This window comes from Bactrocera neohumeralis, chromosome 6 (genome assembly GCF_024586455.1).
Source record: "Bactrocera neohumeralis isolate Rockhampton chromosome 6, APGP_CSIRO_Bneo_wtdbg2-racon-allhic-juicebox.fasta_v2, whole genome shotgun sequence".
NCBI lineage: Eukaryota > Metazoa > Arthropoda > Insecta > Diptera > Tephritidae > Bactrocera > Bactrocera neohumeralis.
This window is the reverse complement of record NC_065923.1, coordinates 39,465,284-39,477,200: the sequence shown is the minus strand read 5'-3', so window position 1 is coordinate 39,477,200 and position 11,917 is coordinate 39,465,284.

The window sequence follows — 11,917 nt, the reverse complement described above, 5'->3', positions numbered from 1 at the left end:
AGTAATTCGGTTGCTGCACGTGACCTCGTGTTGTTGGAATTAGATGTCGTCAAGGTCAACTTCTTTCAATTGCGGCTATAAAAAGTTGGATATCATCGATCTACAAGTATACCGCGCTCCATTGACAGCAACAGTGTCACCAACTTTATTTCGAGAGAAGTGCGGATATTGATTTCATCAAACCAAAAACCACACCAAGCAGGCAATTTAGGTGAATGTAATGGTTGCTCATGAATAATTTGTGGATTTTCTTAGCACCAGAATCGACAGTTTTGTTTATTTACCGCGGCACTCAGATGAAAGTGAGCCCCATCGGAGAAGATGATTTTCTTAAAAGAATCGTTATCGTCTTCAAGTTGTTCCAAGGCAAAATTCGCAAATTCGCGACGTTTACGGTGGTCAAATGGCTTCAGTTCTTGAGAGAGCGCAATTTTATATGGTTGCAAACCAAAAGTTAAAAAGTTGAATATGTTTTAATAAGTTCAATAACACGCTGTTACGAGCTGTAAAAAAAAAATTCATTAACCAAAGTAAATGTAACGATTAGTATATTTTGTATCTATTCGGGTGTAAAAGACTACAACGGCTTGAACGAACTTTGCATATAGGCAGTCTCCTCATGAATTATGCCACTCATCTTCCAAACACTTTTAACTTTCGTAGGGATAATCAATTGCGTGTTTATGAATATTATTATTATTAGAATAATAAAAGAACTTAAACCAAAAAAGTTACCAGGACATGATAATACTACCCCAAAAATGCTAATTGTGTTACCAAATATTGCTGTAGAAGTGCTCTCTTCGCTCTTCAGTGCAATTCTTAATCTCGGATACTATCCTAATTCATGGAAAAAGTCGCAGATTATCTTGATAGATAAACCTGGGAAAGGCTTAACACATCTGTCTTCATACTGCTTTGGAATGTGATCAAACACGCCTTAAAAGAAGAGATATGCCTGCATACTAAGGAGCAACGGTATCACCAAAACAGCTCAATCATTTGCTTGAGCTTGTCTAGTTTTTAAATAGACTTAAGATTTATAACTTATTGTTAGGCTTTTAAAACAAAAAGTGGATTAATAATTATTAATTCAACAATATTTTTTATTTCATTCAGTTGATTTTCACATTGTGGTAAAGGATCAACATTTTTTGAACCCTAATTTTTGAGTAACATCAAGACTTATCCAGTCAACCGCGAAACCCAGACAGTTAATTTTTCGACCTTTTTCATCTTTGCAATGTATTTGCTATAATATTATTTTGGTCACTGAACTAAGTATATTTCTGCATACATAAACATTTGCTTTGATAGGAATTCAATACATCTTTAACTAATTATAATCATTATATGCGAGTGCATTCAGAATTTATTATTGGATAATATTCGACAGAATACATCACATCCAGCCCGCAGTGGAGAAATTATAGCAGTCGTATCTAAAATTTTATCCGAAGTCTGTGGAGAGTCGAATAGGCTTGTTCAGCGAAGAGCCACATATCTGGCTCAATGGGTATGTAAACAAGCAAAATTGCCGCATTTAAGACAGGGAGAAACCTGAAGAGATTCAAGAGTTGCCATTTCTTCTAGAAAAAACAATGGTTTGGTTTGATTTGTAGGCCGGTAGAATCATCGGTCCATATTCCTTCAAAAATGATGCCGATGAGAATGTAACCGTCAATGGCGATCAATATCGCGCCATGATAACCGACTTTTTGATGCCTGAAGTTGAAGCTTGTGATCTTGGCGGCATTTGGTTTCAATAAGATGGCGTCACTTCTCACAGATCGCATCAATAAATGGATTTATTAAAAGAACACTGCGGTGAGCCAAGACTACATCAAAATCTTTGAAAGAGATTGTTATTCATTACTTTTTCTCTAAAAAAAATTGTCGAATTCCATAGATTAGCTACTTACTTCATTGGTTTCTCGCTAATGTATCATAACTTTTAAGGGATCGTAAGTGTCTCTCAATGGTCGAGGCTTTCTTCTTACATTTTCCACCACGAATGCGGGTATTCAGCGAAGCATTTTTACTCCATTTCGTGACATTTTTGAATTTAAAATATTTTTTAGATGTTGCGATAGTGGGAGGGGGATTTTGTAATTCATCTTAGTCGTCTTCATTTGCACCTGCGCTACAGTTTAGGCATCCCACCCATCAACGTCAAGATTTGGCTGATCGTCATTAAACAAATGCAGCATTATTATAATCACTGTTACTTTGCTCGTCATCAGTCAACACGTCTCCTCTTAATTATTAGCTTGTAGCGTAGACTGTGACGATATACTGTGGTGAGGGGGATTTATATTGTTGTGCAACATTTGCATAAATCGAAGTAAAGTAAATCATCAACCATATGCTTAAGAAAAGAGAACTGTGCTAATCTTCTGTGAACTAAGCCAAAAAGGAAAATACATATTTCTATCGTAAGTAACTAACATAAGTCATCATTAGGACAGCCGGAAAAAGGGCAGATGTACGACCTAACCTGACGTTTTGTTCGTTATCACTCTGACCTTTCTACAATGTCAATGTTTGTTGCACAAATATAAAAGTTTGTCTGTTTAGTTTTGGATACTTGAATACAACATGTGTTCTTTCGCTTACAGCATGCTACTATTTTATAGTAGGTGTTTCTTATGTTGTGACAATGGCAGTGTTTAAGAACATCTTATGAGTATGTACATGACAGCTTGCATACATCACATCAAACACACACAAGCTTTAGTGGATACAAGAATACACTAAATGCATTATTCGTGTAAAGTTTCATCCCGTTTTATTAATTGCTTCTTGATTTGTGTACTGGAAAGTGAAAGAATCAAATGTAATTTAAAATTGTGCTATGTGAGAAGTAGACGTGGTTGTTGCCCTATTTTGCCCACAATATGACATAAACATGTAAGAGGAGAGCCTCGTACTACATTTTGTCGAAATCGGTAGGTCGGGTCCTGAGATATAGGATTTCACCAAAAGTGGGCGGTGCTACGCCCATTGTCCAATTTTCATGGGCATGGGTCGAACATTTATTGCTAAGGGCAGTTTGGAAATATCCCTGTAGACCAAATTTTCTTTCTTAAAAAACTAACGAGGGCGCTCTGCACGCGTGGGTTCGAATCCCACCCACGTCGATCAATCAAATATTTAATTTAATAACTAAATTTTTGTGTCAATTTATGTTCAAAAAAGCTTCAAGTAAACAAAGAAAACTTTGAAATGCAGCTTTTTATGGACAATTCGTGTGTACCTGGTTGACAAAGTACCATTTTTGGAAAATTTATCTGGTTTGACCCAAGTACCATAAATTATTTCCTTTTAAATTATTGGACTTGGGCGGGAGTGTAGACCAATAGAGACAGGAAAGGACGCCAAATTTTCATCATTTTGACATTTCTCTTCAGTAAGGTGTGCCATTTCATCATGGAAAGATATACGATCCAACATCGCGTCGAAATTAATAAAATTTACTACCGAAGTTCGGAGTCAGAGATCTTAACTTTAAGAGCGCTGCAGTGAAATAAAGACGTGCCCATAGTGCCGCTAGCGCATCAATTGGGGAAGACCCAAATCATCTCTCACACGTCGTTCTCACGAGTTGGGCATCTCTGTGAAAAGATCTTGGCCTACATCATTACAAGATCATATTGACGCAAGAACTGAAGTCGCTTGACCACCAGAATCGTCGTATGTTCATGAATTGGGCTGAGCAACAACTTGAAAATGATGCGGATTTTTATCGAAAAATCATCTTCAGCGATGAGGTTCAAATATGCGATTTTGGTCAGACAGATATCCACACTTACTCCACGAGTCACCATTGCATCCCAAAAAAATTACGATTTGGTGCGGTTTAAGGTGATGATCGAGACCGGAACGTTGCTGTGAATAAGAATCACAACTGCTCAATGATAACCGAATATTTTTGGTTCGAATTGGATTATATGGACTCCCACAATATGTGGTTCCAACATTACGTTGCCAACATCCACACAGCAAATGTCACAATAAATTTAATGAAAACCCAGTTTGGTGAACGTGTTAGCCAGCAACGACTAATGAACTTCGTACGAATAGCGAACCTGAAATTTCTGCAGTATCGGCCTATATGTGCTTGAAATCCGTCGAAAATTGGGTTCAGCGTCTGGATTTTCTGCGGGTACCCTCGTGGTGGCCATGCAAAAGAGGTTTAATTCCATACATAATGGAGTTGAATGTACTTTCACAGGAATAAAGAATATCATTGATATCCGAAATCGTTTTTGTTTTATTTAAAACTTTTTTGTAGCGCTCTTATTGAAAACTCCGTTATTTCAATAGATCTTTTACTTTCCATTCTGGGCCAGGAGGCTTTCGAAACCCCAACTCATAGGTCTAGGGTCCGGATGCACGAACGAACTTTGCCTATAGGCAATCTCCTCATGAATTATGCCACTCATCTTCCAAACGCTTTTTACTTTCGTAGGAATAATCAATTGCGTGTTTATGAATATTATTATTATTAGAATAATAAAAGAACTTAAACCAAAAAAGTTACCAGGACATGATAATATCTACTACCCCAAAAATGCTAATTGTGTTACCAAATATTGCTGTAGAAGTGCTCTCTTCGCTCTTCAGTGCAATTCTTAATCTCGGATACTATCCTAATTCATGGAAAAAGTCGCAGATGCTTGATAGATCGTTAACACATCTGTCTTCATACTGCTTTGGAATGTGATCAAACACGCCTTAAAAGAAGAGATATGCCTGCATACTAAGGCGCAACGTATCACCAAAACAGCTCAGGCACTTGCTTGAGCTTGTCTAGTTTTTAAATAGACTTACGATTTATAACTTATTGTTAGGCTTTTAAAACAAAAAGCAGATTCAATAAATAAAAAGATATTGCAAAAAAATGAATATACATAAGTGCGCGTATTAATACAACAATATTTTTATTTCATTCAGTTGATTTTTCACATTGTGTAAAGGATCAACATTTTTGAACCCTAATTTTTTGAGTAACATCAACTTATCCAGTCAACCCAAAACCCAGACAGTTAATTTTCGACCTTTTCATCTTTGCAATGTATTTGCTATAATATTATTTTGGTCACTGAACTAAGTATATTTCTGCATACATAAACATTTGCTTTGATAGGAATTCAATACATCTTTTAACTAATTATAATCATTATATGCGATTCAAGAATTTATTATTGGATAATATTCGACAGAATACATCACATCCAGCCCGCAGTGGAGAAATTATAGCAGTCGTATCTAAAATTTTATCCGAAGTCTGTGGAGAGTCGAATAGGCTTGTTCAGCGAAGAGCCGCATATCTGGCTCAATGGGTATGTAAACAAGCAAAATTGCCGCATTTAAGACAGGGAGAAACCTGAAGAGATTCAAGACTTGCCATTTCTTCTAGAAAAAACAATGGTTTGGTTTGATTTGTAGGCCGGTAGAATCATCGGTCCATATTCCACAACTCATAGGTCTAGGGTCCGGATGCACGAAGAATGGGAACCACTTTGTCGTTCTTATCCTGATGGAATTTGGGTAGAGGCTCCCTTTCTTGCAAGCTCATCGGCTTAACACTTTCAAGGCAGCTTTGTTATAGAAGTGGATACATAGCTCCCTAAAAGAATACGTTCTGCGGAGATATTCTTTTAATACATTTACAGCTACCTTGGTAACTGTGGCTTAGAAGATTCCTCCTTCACCTTGCTTTGCGTTCGAGTTGTGAAGAAGTTCACTGCGCATCTTCTCTAGCGATTCCGTCCCTCTCATATATCACGCCGTCCAAATATAAGAAGATTTCGGGATGTTTCTTAATGTGACCGACATTAACATTGATAACTTAGACGCTTCCTTGAGTTCCTTCAACAATTCATTTATGTACCACTAAGATCTGGTGTAAAGGATATATAACCTCACATTTCGTAGCGCTTGTACAATGTGTGTATGTGTCATTTTCTAAATTTACTTTGGAAACCTTTAAATCAAATCACTGCTACGAATAAATCGCGGGTGCATACTAAAAATGGATTTACAATTTAATGGATTTTTGCAATTTCTTCTTTATTTTGTACCTTTAGAATTTTTTTTTGCTATTTCTGAAAAGATGGTGCACATAATTTATTCTGCAAACGTTGCATCGCAAATACTCGTTGACGTGGTTCATGCAGCATCGTTATATGCGCAAATACAATATGCAAGATTTGTATGCGAAGTTAGCCACATTCCGAGACGTTGAAATACGGATTTAATGCAAATATTTTTACTAATGTGTAATGTGGGGAAAGATAGCAAAACTTAGTTGACACTTAGATGGTGAAAGTAAAACATTTGCATTACTTGTCGGTAGAATGCAAATAGCGACATGATGGATCTTAATCAAATTACTACTACTGAAACTCACGTCCATAATCCTTGGTATTATAGGTGTAAAACAAAGAGATAATGAGTTATCAACTCTAACAATTCTACTGCCACCCTAACCATAGCCCACGATGTCTTCGGTTAATATAGAGCAGACCCAAAACAATATATCATTTATATAAGTGAATAGTGGGTTGACATTTCTCTCCCTTTCGTTCATACCACGGGAGTATAGATCCGCACTGAGAAAAAAGACCCGTAGTATTCAGGCACTTAACCGATGGGGGCCAATGTGAACTGAAAGGGAATAAGAGTTGGAAAAGACATCTTAGGTGAGGTATCCGAGAGTTCCACTTGTGTCTTTACTATCGCCTATCGGCTAAGGACTCAAGCCTGTACAAGCATGACACGTGGAATATAATTTTCCATACACTTGTTATCAGATTCGACTGGGATGACCTTCAAAGTCTTAAGCGAGTTTTGGTTTCTTCGGTTGTGGCAAACTACAAAAGGATTGCTTCCTATTCAACACATATAAACTGCTCTCGAGGTATAGTGAAAGCTAATAATTCCAATAACACTGATTTACCGTCATTTTGGACTGTGATATTTAGAGCTGCTTTTGCCAATTTTTTGGTTGAAGACCCTGAAAATTATAGTAAACATTTCGTATCACTTAGGATGTTTGTGTTATATTCAAGGTGTAGAGGTACTAATGGAATATTTTGAACTCAAATTCGTAATCAGGACATTTCAAATACCTCAAAGACCTCTTAAGCATATCAGTTGCAAATTTTTCCTTCAGATTTGTTAAGTAGTGTAACGACTTATTTTTTTTAAATTGGCGGATAAATCCGACCTTTACGCTCTTGCATAGGGTTAAATGATTTGTTATAATAGGGCCAGAAGAAAGGAACGTTTATTTATAACACACGATTTCGACCCTGTTGAATTTAACCAAAAAAAGATATTCTTCCGTTAGCAGAGTTTATAATAATTTAAAAATTTTTAAATAATCTGAAAATCTTCTATTTTGTACATATTTCTCTATTTAATATTTGGTTTGTATCCTAACTATTGTTAAGCTCATTTCGCATGATACACACATACTGGTAAGATATTATTGAAGTACCTTCAACAATTATTATATAGAGAGGTGCTCAAGAGTATTTTTATTTTTTATTTTTATTTTTTTTTACACATTCCAGAGTATGTTGTTCTTTTGTTATCGTTGTTGTTGCTGTGCAAAGAAATTATATGTTGTTGTAAACCTTGATCTATGCGCTAGCGACTGAAGTCAATTTCGTAAAGATGACGGTACTTAGGACTGAAAACAGATGATGTGAGCTGAAGGTTAAAGGTAGTTATTCGCGTCATTTGGAATTATCTTTTATTCTTGAATTTGGTTTGAGTCAAAGCAGTGGTTCATATCTATTGTGTTCATAATGAACCATGTATATGCATATGCTTCAATTATTTTATAATACCTTTGGTATACATAACTTACAACTGAACACATTTTTTACAATCCTGTTAATATATTTTTCTTGTTTGAGCATTTTAACTATAGTCAAAAACTTATGCTTGCAATTTGAACTTTTCTGCGGAGCTCAACCGCGCAGTTCGCAATTTCGCATGCGGTCATGTTCCTTCATTTTTCATAAAGCAATTTTATTTGCATTGCTCTAGGTCAGTTTTTATGATTGCTATGTGTCGAGTTTAAAATAAAAGTAAAGGGTTGGTTATGCTTTTGCGGGTGTTGTATTTGTGTGGCACACTCTTTCCCAACGCAATACATAACCCTGCTTCCACTCTATGGGTGAAAGTTAAGGAATAGCGCTAAGGTTTTGCTGCCACCACAAAAAGTTTATTCAAAAATGTGAAATGAATGAGTTATTAATATAGTATACAAAGAGGATTATGTTATGTTCAAAATTTTTATTTGAAAGAATTTCAATTAATTTGTATATTTTTGTTTGAGTTTAGTTATTAGTGTAAATGGTTAGAAGCTAATCCTTACTCATATTAATTCAAATACTAAAATAAAAATGAGAAAGCTTATTTTAAGATTCACTTTTTCATAACGATTTTAATTTGATTTAAAGGAACTAAAAACATTTAAAATTACCAAATCCAAGCAAATCTGCTCAAGCCCCTAGGTACCGAATACGTGAACCCTAGAGACCATTGTTGACTTTGGACCTTAAATAACACTGACTGTATGAGATATACAATTGTAATTCTGAGAGAATCCTTTCCTGACAATAGTAACTCTGTGCATCAGAAATGGATTTAATCGGGTCCATTATTCCCGAACTTCCGGGTTACTTTGTACCGCATGTATCCGTCAATAGGTGAGTTATTCCAATGAAAATTACAGAGCGTGTTTTGCTCATAACAGTGTATCCTTGTGACTAAAACAAATAAAGTTGGGAGACAACTTGGCCTAGCCCCCATATAACTAATATCAGGACTTTCAAACATTAGGCTGACTATACTCCCTCTGATAAGTAATTGTATGTGAGGTACCTTAATGAAACCCAGGGAACATCTCTCTTGTAAGTGGCATGACAATAGTTAATAAATAATTTCGGGCTAGTACTCCCCCAATTCCTATATACTACATATAATGATTTTTGTTGTCCTAACAAATCTTATTCCAAATATGTCGGTCAGTGCATGAGTATATGAACTTGGATTGTGGTTAACGATTTACACCTTAAGGTATTTCCATGGCACTGATTCCTCCAAGCTAAAGAAGAACACATGAACTTACCCCTTCCTTACTTGTTGTTGTTTTTGCTTTGTAATTCCGAAACCACAAAATCAAAAACCCAATGCTTATAATTGGTTCACAGTTAATACTTAACCCAAATTGCAATATCACAGCAAACAGAAAAAAGAAAATGTTCAGAAAATCAGCCAACAGTAAAATAGGTGAACAAATAGTTTTAAATGACCACAAAGGCGCTTACACTAATCAATCAGTAGTCAAACGCTATGTTCTTTTATGACAGAAAATAACTGAGGTACTCCTTTAAATAAATAAAGTAATATCCATTTTGGAAGTTTGTGTGTATAAAAAACTTTTGTGGGACAGATATATGGAAAATTTTATTTTCCGCAAGTAACACAGTTAAAAGTTTCCTGTGAAAACTTTCCAATATAGAATAGTATTTAATTAATTTCTAGGATTGAAGTCTGTGTAATATTATATTGTGCAGAGCAGGGTCATTAAACTATTGTATATAGTTTGTAAGTAGATGTGTATGCTAGGACAGGAGATATTACTACTGTGATCAAATTGAAATTCAAGTTTTTCGTGTTTTTTGATTCGATTTTTTTTTCTGTAAGTTGGTAGTACTGTTAGTAACATCTATGATAAATTTCACTTCAAAATATTCATTAGTTTTTGAGATAAAGTGAATTCTTCGATTTTTACTATGTTTGAATTGAACAAAGAAGTGCGATAATGCACCATCTCATACTGAGTTAGTTATTCGTGATCATTTCGCCACATTTCCAACTAATATCGTACCGCAACCACCGCATTCGGCTGATTAATTTTTGACTTCTGGCTATTCAGCAATTTCACATGACCACTCCGAGGACACCGTTTTGACTCAATTGAGGATATAAAAGCAGAATCGAAGAAAGCTCTGATGGCCAACACGACGGAGGATTTTGCTTTTAGCTCAAAAAATCGCGGTTAATTTGTTAATAAAAAACTGAAAAAAATGAGAAAAGAACTCCATCTGATTTTGATCGAATCGAAATTATTAAAATTTACTTCCAAAATTCGGGGTCAGTTGACTGAACTTTAAGAGCGCTACGTTCAATTTATGGTCGTCATAATCATCCTGGCAGATCAAAAATTGAACGTCTAGTGACAAAATTTAAGTTCACAGGCACAGAACAAAATGTTCCCGTTCTAGTGAGACAAAGAAGTACTCGTAGTGTCGAAAATATTGCTGCCGCTAGCGCATCACTCGAAGAAGACCCCCAAATCAGTCTCTCACACGTCCTTTTCAAACATTCAGCATGTCTGTGACGTTATTGCGGCGAATTTTACGACAATATTTTGACCTACATCCTTACAAGATCAAATTGACGCAAGAACTGAAGCCGCTTGATCTCTAGAAACGTCGTATGTCCGTGAATTGGGCGGAGCTACAACATTAAAATGATCCGGATTTTCATCGGAAAATCATCTTCAGCAGTGAGGCTCATTTCTGGCTGAATGGCTTCGTCAATAAGCTAAATATGCATTATAGGTCAACCAGCGACCAGTTTCGGTTGATTTGCCGGTGGCGTCGTTGGGCCGTACTTATTCCGTGCTGATCAACATCAGCTCGTCACAGTAAATGAGAATCGCTAACGTCCAATGATAACCAAATATTTTTAGCCGGAATTGGATTCCATATCAATATGGACAATATGTGCTTCTAACAGGACGGCACCACAAGTCACGCAGCGAAAGGCACAAACGATTGAAATCCAAGTTTGGTGAACGTGTTATCTTACGAAATGGCCCGTTAATTGGTCGTAAACACAACAATTTTGTTTATTCACGTACATATTCAACCAAAGGTAAGCTTCATCACTGATAAAAATTTTCTTGTTAGAATCGAGATCGGTGGCAATCTTGTTTTAAGTCCATTCATCGAACGCGCAACGCGCTTGTTGCTCGTTAAATGTGTTCATTATGCAATGGCAGAGCAAAACGTGTATAAGTCAAGTTACAGCTGACAAAAAGATCAACTCTAAAAAGGGTTTGTTTCATTGAAAACCACATGTATAAAAAAGACAGCCAACTTATATTGAACTTCCGCACCGATTTCCCTCAAGGCGAAATATATTTTTGTTACGATTGCACTTAGTTGTTACAAGCTCTGTAAATATATAAATACTGCAAGCAACCATAACTTGAATTGAAATCACAATAGCACGTAATTCCTTAATTAGAAACTCAAACCTACGTTAAGTGGTTTATTTGATTATGTTTTTTCATCAAATCTAATCAGACACTTGTTAATTTCAGTCAAAATTTAATTGCTGGATATCGATGACCAATTCAAATGACGAAAACAGAAAGCTCTCCCTCACCTGCAGCAAACGCGAAGGAGCAAAGCTTAAAAATCAATTAAACACTTACAGCTACGCAAGATACCCAAATACTTGTATAAGGCAATCAAAAGCAGGCTATTTAGTGTAAAAGTACAAGTACGAATAAATTTTTAGATATTCACTTGCTTACACATTCACACTCTCATGTGAACAGACAAATCAATTTGGCGTATCCTTAACTGAGATCGTCAGTTAAACTCATGAAAAAAAGTTTTAAACCCACGATAGCTAAACTTTTGTAAGGTTTTCACAGCGTGAAAAATAATAGAAGTGGAAAAGTTGCTATGAGTTAGGAATAGTCGCAGCTTTTCACACGATAGCATAGGTGTCTTTATGACGTCAGTTAGTAAGTTCATCTCACGCAATGCTGTTTTATCGATTGTATAAAAATATTATTTATTCTTAGAATCAAAGA